The sequence below is a fragment of the Micromys minutus genome, assembly GCF_963924665.1.
Source record: "Micromys minutus genome assembly, chromosome: 17".
In the NCBI taxonomy this organism is placed as follows: Eukaryota; Metazoa; Chordata; class Mammalia; order Rodentia; family Muridae; genus Micromys; species Micromys minutus.
In genome coordinates this window covers 6,554,898-6,563,569 of record NC_137952.1, presented here as the reverse complement: position 1 = coordinate 6,563,569, position 8,672 = coordinate 6,554,898, and positions in this window count along the sequence as shown.

The window sequence follows — 8,672 nt, the reverse complement described above, 5'->3', positions numbered from 1 at the left end:
CCCCAGGAAAGTACACACTACTCTTCCTTCTATTAGGGAGATATGCTTATCTGCCCTACTTGAAAGTCTTCGTTATATTGTGAAAGTTGTGACTCAAATAACAATGCCAGATGATCTCATTATAAGTCTCTGACTACAGATATTATTAGAATATTCTTAGACTATCTGTTCCTGTACTACTCATGAACAAGTAAACTCAAATCCAGAACAAAGTAAAGGTTAAAAATTACACAAGAGCTGGTGGGCTAGAGAAGTTAGAAGCAGAAAAGGATAATAGCTTCTTCTTCCTATATACTGAGCCCAATCCACTTCTTTCTCCATAACTCATCTTCTCTGTGAGTCCTGAGCATCGTTGACACTGGCACCGACATATGGGTATTTTTGACTATGTAAGAACTATGCCTGCATTGATAAAGTTATAATTCATATTGTCTGCAAAACAAAAATATTTTTTCATATTCTTTTTTTATATTCATCTTGTTTTACAAAGTGAGGTTAAAGATAATATGGGACTCTCACTAAAAATTTTGTGAACCAAAAACTAAAAATTGGGAGCTAGGAATATTATTTAGTTGGCATGTCCTTGGCTAGTGGGCCATGGCCCTTCATTCTATCACAAGTACAAAAAAACTACTGAATAATGCATAATGTATATTGCCTTTCATAGTAAAGTATATGTAGCATGCTTTATGCTACAAACAACTGAAATCCTGCTGCATTTGACTATTGCTTACTCTATACTGAAATATAAAATTACACATAGCTATGAGTGAACAAACTTTGGGGAACTTTCAAAGGACCTTTATTTCTCACTCCTGCTGGCCTGAGAAAATATTTTAACAGGTACAAATATTGTGTGTTCCTTCTTGATAAACTCATTTGAAATCCCAGTTGGAGAGATGTGTTCTGGAGAGCTTGGGTACAGGTGAAGATACACGTGTGCAAATTGTGTTCATGAGAAACAAGCAAAGTGAAAATGAGTGCTCCCTTCCAAAAGTCCTGGTGCTGTCAGTCAAAGAGTGGGCTCTGATGGCAAAGTGGGAATTTTGCTTTTGTCTTTCTTTCATCTTAAATTACTGAAAAATTTAAAAGAAGAAGCAAGAACCAAGGGAATGAGAAGAAAGAGAAGATCACGTGTTGGGGATTGTTTCGGTGCCTCTATGTATTCACATGCTACTGGACCCATGAGCTGGTTGCCCCCCTCCCACTATGAGCAGATCCTCATGTACACCAAGTGATGCTATATAAATCCTGCTCCCCAATTTGAAGCTATTGATTAAAATAATGTGCCTACAGCCAATGACAGGAGATTTAAAAAAAAGGAGAAATGAAGGAGAGTGTAGAAGGAGAGAAAGAAGAATGAAACAGGGAAAGAAAAGAATGAGAGACCAAAAGGTCTCCGTTCAACAAGAAGAGGCACACATGTCAGAGGTAAACGCTCCCAGACCTAGGACAGACTGCTGTAGAAGAAAGAACTGAAGCAAGACCAAATGGCAAGCATTTGGGAAGTACAGCTGGGAATGAACAGTATAGAGAATAGAAAAATAGATTGGCAATTCTCCAGTCATTGTGCAAGAGCTGATTAAATAAACCCATAGGACTTTGCCTGGGTTATTAAGGATCTGGCTGGGTCCTATTAATAATTAATACAGTCAAAGCTTTAAAAATATCAAGTACTGAAAGAAACATATTTATATAATTTTATGCCAAAATGATTTTTAAGAATATGTACATATATCTCTCTTTTTTAAATAAAGTTGTAAGAAAAAATTAACTAATACAGTTTATTAAAATTTATTTACAATCAAGAGAGAGACAGAGAGAGACACAGAAAGATACAGACAGACACAGACAGAAACAGAAGAAGGCAGAGAGAAAGAAGTCTTACTTGAATGGGTAGTTAAAAGGTAGAAAATAAAGCACTAAGATTAAGCAATCACTATATTATGAGGATTTTATGAGGAGTTAAATTTTATTTAACCTTATATTCAGTTGACCACTATAAATCTTTTTTTGATCATGATATTTTTGACAAAGGACCCTAATCTCTTCATGACTTTTCTGGTACCTTGAAAATCTTAGGTCAGCAGTACCCAATATATGGAATTCATAAATTAGATCTTGGTGTGGTCACACCTGGTAAAAAAAAAAAAAAAAACTTAGTAAAAATAAAGAAAAACAGGTTATCAAAGACCCTAGTCATAATACTATCACTTGTGTGGTCATAATTTTAATAAATGACTTAGAAGGCAAAAACATTGAAAACATACTGTGAATATAAAGTTGTTATCTTCATGAGAATACTTTTGAACATAATTCTCACCCTGATACTTGTAGGGATAGACCTAATATTGTAACAAAGCAATGCAAATTTAAGGTTTATCTATACCTCCAGAGAGGAGTTATCAGGGAAGTTTGTTAAATATGCTTAGTATATGCATTCAAAAAATGTGCATAAAAATTTTCTAATTCCTAAGCATCACCCTAACACGGGAGACAGCTGACATAATTTCTCTCTCTTTATAACTTCTCTTTAATTAATTTAAAAATGTAGTTCCTATGTAGTTAGGTCATTGATTGCTACAAGGAAAAGCAAGAAGAGAAGAAAATAGCAAAGATGCATGGCATAACTAGGGCTCCTCTTGTGAATAAACTTCTATTTGTAGGAAAAGCTCAGGGTACACTATTGCTTGTCACGTTACATCACCTCAGTAGTCAGAAAAGTATTTTTTAAGTTAAACACAAGTACTGATTATACTTTTGATATGTACTTCGTATTTCTTAAAATTTCCTTGTCCAGTCATCTCTTTGTCCTGTACCTTCTCATTAAAAAAAACAATACTTAGACAAAATTAAAAAGTAAACAGAAATCTACAATGGACAGTCACAGAGGCAGTTGTAGAAACCTATAGAATACAAGGAGAAAGGATTCTTGTATATCCTGATGATCTAAATTTAATCCATGGGATCCACATGGTAGAAGGAAATCATCTACTCCAATAAGCTGTCTTGACAACTCTGTACAGATCCCTAGATATAAAATTGACCCCCACATATGCATGCATACATAAATGCAGTGCATCTTTAAAATACAATCTGCATATCCTTTTATTTGGGGAAGATCTTGTTATCAAGACACCTAAAATCACTGAAATTAAAGAATGTTACTGATAAATTTTATTGCAAATCCTTATCAATGAATAACTTTGCACACTTTGGTCATATGCTATTGAAAATGAAATTTATATAGAATCTTCTTGACTTCTAGATAGTCTTTATAGTATGAGAAGATGCTAGTGAGGCTACCAGTGGGAAAGAATTATCAACAGCCTTTCCAAACTCTGAATCTTGAGAAAACAAGAATGGCTTAAGATGTGCCTTTTAGTACAATAGTGGAATGTTAGTTGTATATATAACAGTTTTTTTCTGGTTTGATTTGAGACCTATATTTTGTAGAGAACCCCAATCCATCATTTATCAGAGAAGCTTCTCATTGCACTTTGGTTATTACAGCAAACCACAATTAGCCAAAGTTCCAAGAATCCCTAAATGGAACAATAACATTGGTTCCTTTAGAACTTAGGGAATATCTTTTAAAAGGGGGTAAAAATCTTGTAAGAAGAAGGGTATTCAAAAATATCAGCAAAAGGTTGATCTGCCTAGCATGATATAGCAGTTGCACCTAGGAAGTCAATGCAGCTACAATTAGCAACACAAAGGCATATACAAGATTGAGCCTGAAAACACTCATCTGTAATAAAGGAGTGCTTATGAGGCCTCATCATTTTTAAAGAAAAATTTCTTTGAAAAGTTATTGGAGTATAGGTATCATATTATCCAGTAGTGTGGCTGTCAATACAATGCCCTTGAAGCAGTAGATAGCACTCCATTCTCATGTAGACAACCCTAATCAATCTCAGTGGATAATAGTTAAATAAGAAGAATGTCTTAGAACGGAGAATTGGGAGGGAAAATAATGAAAATGAATTACTTGAATGCACAAAGTGATGAAATTTTGAAATAACAAAACTAGAGGAAGAAAAATAAAATGAAGAACACAGATAGAAAGTATGTGGAATAGAAAGAGGACAAATGAGTCTGAGAACAATTTCTTGTGGTTCAGATGTATACTGTGAACACCAAGATTGTCATTGTAGCAACACAATGCCCCTGGTACACAAGCCTCTTTTTAAAACAGTGCACCAATAGTAGCGTTTGATATTCACTTGATATGTGAGTTGAAGTGCATTGTTGAGCTCCCACCAAAGCAGGCATTACAAGAATCACGTTCTGCCAAAATTTTCTTCCTGTGATTCAGTCACATCTGAGGACCAACTGCTTTGGTGTCCATCCTAACATTCAAGTTAGTTAAATTCCCAGAAACATTACATGCAAGGTGTGCAGACACTAACTGGGAATGGTAATGAAGAAAATCCAGTATCTTAGTAGGTTTTATAAAAAAAAAAAAAAGATACTGAGGTTTCTGAGCTGAGCAGACTTGGCTACATATCAGCACAGAGTTGTGAGCACTTATGGATTTTATGCAGCTTGCTTGCAAACCAATTCTCTACCACATGGTGACAAACAGAACAAGGAAAATTAACTTTGATAAGTTGGTTCATTGTATAGCACCAAATAAACTTTCACTAATAGTCAATTTATTTAAAATTTCAATATCATTTTTGCATGAGGTTAGAATAATTTGAAACCAGAGAATTTACAGTGAAATGGATATTGAAGTTGGAGGGTGGTGACTTCTAACTAAGAAAGACACAAACTTATACAAAAGACTAAAATTAAATAAATATTTTGAAAATCAACAGAAGAATTTGTTTTGCATGAAGTTTCTATGTATACACCAAGAATGATAATATATCTACAGACACATGAACTGTCACATGTCTGAATCATTGGTATACTAACACAAGATTATTACAAATAGCTCACGTCCAAGTGAATTAAAGAACACCACATAATACCAGGTACACAGAAACTAAGAGAAGAGAAAATGGAGAAGACCTTAGAAAACAGGCACAGGAAAAAATTCCCTGAAGAGAACATCAATGGCTTATGCTCTAAGATCAAGAATGAACAAATGTGACCTCATAAAATTGCAAATTTTCTGTAAGGCAAAGGACACTGTCAAGAGGAAAAAACAGCAAACAATACATTGGGAAAAAATCTTTACCATTCCTACATCTGATAGAGGGCTAATATCCAACATATACAAAGGACTGAAGTTAGACTCTAGAGAATCAAATAATCCTATTGAAAATGGGGTACAGAGCTAAACAAAAAATTCTCAACTGAGGAAAAAGGAAAAAAAAAACCTGAGATTCTACCTCACACTAGTCAGAATGGATAAGATCAAAAACTCATTTGACAGTAGATGCTTGCAAAGATATAGGAAAAGAGGAACACTCCTCTATTTCTGGTGGGATTACAAGCTGGTGCAAACAGTCTAGAAATCATTCCGACAGTTCCTTCGAAAATCGAACATACTACTACTTGAAGACCCAGCTATACCACTCCTGAAAATATACCCAAAAGAACCTCCAACAGCTAACAAGGACAAATGTTCTACCATGTTCACAGCAGCATGGAATAAACCCAGATGTCCTTCAATAGAGGAAAGAATACAAAAATTGTAGTACATTTTCACAGTGGAGTACTACTCAGCTATTAGAAACAATGACTTTATGAAATTCCTAGGCAAATGGATGGAACTAGAAGCAATCATTCTGAGTGAGGTAATACAGTTTGAGAAGAACACACATGGTATGCACTCACTGATAAGTAGATACTAGCCCAAAAAGCTTTAAAGAATCAAGAAACAATTCACAATCTTTATGAAGCTCAAAAAGAAGGCCATAATGTGGATGCTTCAGTCCTTCTTGGAAAGTACAACAAAGCACTCATGGGAGAAAATACAGGGACAAATAGAGGAGCAGGTATTGAAGATAAGATAATTCAGGGACTACCTTACTTGGGTATCCACCGCATATGCAGCCACTAAACCCAAGCCCTATTGCTGATGCCAAGAAGTTCTTACTGGCACTAGACAGATATGAATGCCTGCTCAGAGGCTCTGGCAGAGTCATACAAGTAGGTCACTTGCAGCTGATCATGGGACTGAACACAAGAGTCCACAATGAAAGAGTTAGAGATGGAACTGAAGAAGCTGAAAGGGTCTGCAACTCCGTTGGAAGAACAAAATTATAAACCAATCAAACCCTCCAAAAACTCCCAGGGACTAAAACACCAGCCAATGAGCACACAGGGAAAGACCCATGGTTCTACTTGCATATGTAGCAGAGGATAGCATTGTCTGATATTAATGGGTGGAGAGGGCCTTTGGTCCAGTAGGTTTGTTTCTCCAGTGTAGGGGAATGCCAAGATGCAGAGGTGGAGACTGTGGTTGGGGGAAAGAGCACCTTCATGGAAACAAGTGGAGGGGGAGGGGTATGGGAATGGGGGGGGAAGGAAATAACATTTGAAATGTAAATACAGAGAATATTTAATAAAAACAAGAAAAAAGAAATATAAAATGGTGTAGCCAATACAAAAAATATAGCAGAAGTTCTCAAAAATGTAAATAAATAAAGGGAATCTACATATATTCATACAGAATCTTAATCATACAGAATCTTCTTTGTGGAGGTTGTCAAAGTATTTGACATTAGTGTCTAAAAGAGTTATTTTTACTATAAAGTCATTTTAGTTAGAATGACACCCACTGGCTCATAAACTTGAATACTTGATCTACAACACTTAGTAGAGTTGCCAGGAAGAATTATATGTAGCTTCACTGGAAGTAGTGATTCACTGGGGTAGGTCTTCACCATTCCCACTGTGCTGGCTCTACCCTCTGCATTGTGCGTGAAGATGTGAGCTATCAGTTTTACCTAATGCAATGCCTTCATTCTACCATCACAGGCTTAATCCTCTGACACCATTAAGACCAATTAATGATTTTTTTTAATATAAGTAGATTTGGTCATGATGTTTTATCACAACAATAGTAAAATAACTAAAACACACTATCACATCTATTGTAGCTTCATTTTCAATATAGAAATGAGTAACATGTTAAATGTGTAACCATACATAAACAGATGTAACAAATAAACAAGCAATAGTATAACCTACACGTAGAATAGAACAACATACAGTTTTGAAGTAGAAGAAAATTCCATCACATGTGTCAATGTACATAAAATTTGAGGATACAATCTGATTATAGTGGAAATAAGAAATTTACAATTTTCTACACTTAATAAGCTGAATAGAGATTATCTGACACTGGTTATAAACAGGAATTGCAGTGTTGACTTTATTGAGTGCAGAACTTTTGTTGTACAATTCTAGAAGTTTTTTCTCCAACAGCGTGTGTGTGTGTGTGTGTGTGTGTGTGTGTGTGTGTGTGTGACAAAGAGCCCCAACTGTACACATAGAGTCTAAGTATAGAGTACATACTACATGCTTGTTTATTAACACAACTTAATACACAAGATTAATATATACTAAAAGGAAGATTTTTTTTTTCTTGTTGTGTAAAGATTTTTCTGTTTTGTTTTGTTTTGTTTTCTTTATTTCTTGGACTTCATACAGTCTGTGAGTTGTTTCTGGGGCAGTGCGAGCAAGATTTATAGTCTGTTCAATAAGTCTTATTTGAATTTATAAATGTAAATCAAGATTTTTAAAAGATTTTGAGATTTTCGAATACATAAATTTTTTATGCATGCAGACTTATAAGAACATGCAGAAATATAAATTTACATATAGGGTTGTTATTATTTGGTGTTTTTTTCGTGGTTATATTAAAATTTTCTAAACAGGTATGATTTGAAACAAAGCTCCTAGCTGGCAATATCTCATAATTGCTAAGAATTTTCTAGATATTTGTGTTATTCCTCAGTTGATCAGACAAAGGGGCTTATTGTCTAGTCTCTAGGGATGGGATCTCATCTGGAGTCCATTCTGAATTCTTTACAATATACAGCTTGAATTTATTGCTTTGATTTCCAACTACATGGTTGGCAGGTGTGACATCTGGGTCTGTTTCTTTGTTCAAAACAGTTAGATCACACCAGGTTTAACCTCATTCATATTAACTACAGGATCTTAAATTTATTTGCTGAAAACACACAAACCCAGGAAAACGCTGCTACTTTTTTTTTCCTACAAGTTTTACACAAAATTAAGTAAAGCTGTATTAAAAATGTAAAATATTTAATTTGTATGATAGACTGAACTATTGAAATTGGGTTTAAGTGACAAATTTAAAATATACATTCAAAATTTTAAGTAATGTTGGGGTACTCACACAAATATAACTCACTTTAAATTAATAAATATAAAATTACATTTTTTTGGCTCTAGATACACTTTGGATATCTGAGAACTCTTTGGATGTCTCAAATTGTTGGGTACACAGGTGTTCTACATAATACCCAAATTATTCTTAAAATACGTTAGAATAGCTCCAACGTGAAAAGCATGACAAGAGGAAGCTGCGTTTAGCCACATCCTCCTATAATACCAGTATTTGGAAATTCAATGCTGGAATATAAAGAATTTGGGGCCAGCCTGGGGTATAGGTTGTGAATTATATTCTTGGCCAAGAAATGGCAGCAACCTGTCTCAACCAAAACACAACACAACAAAAAGTG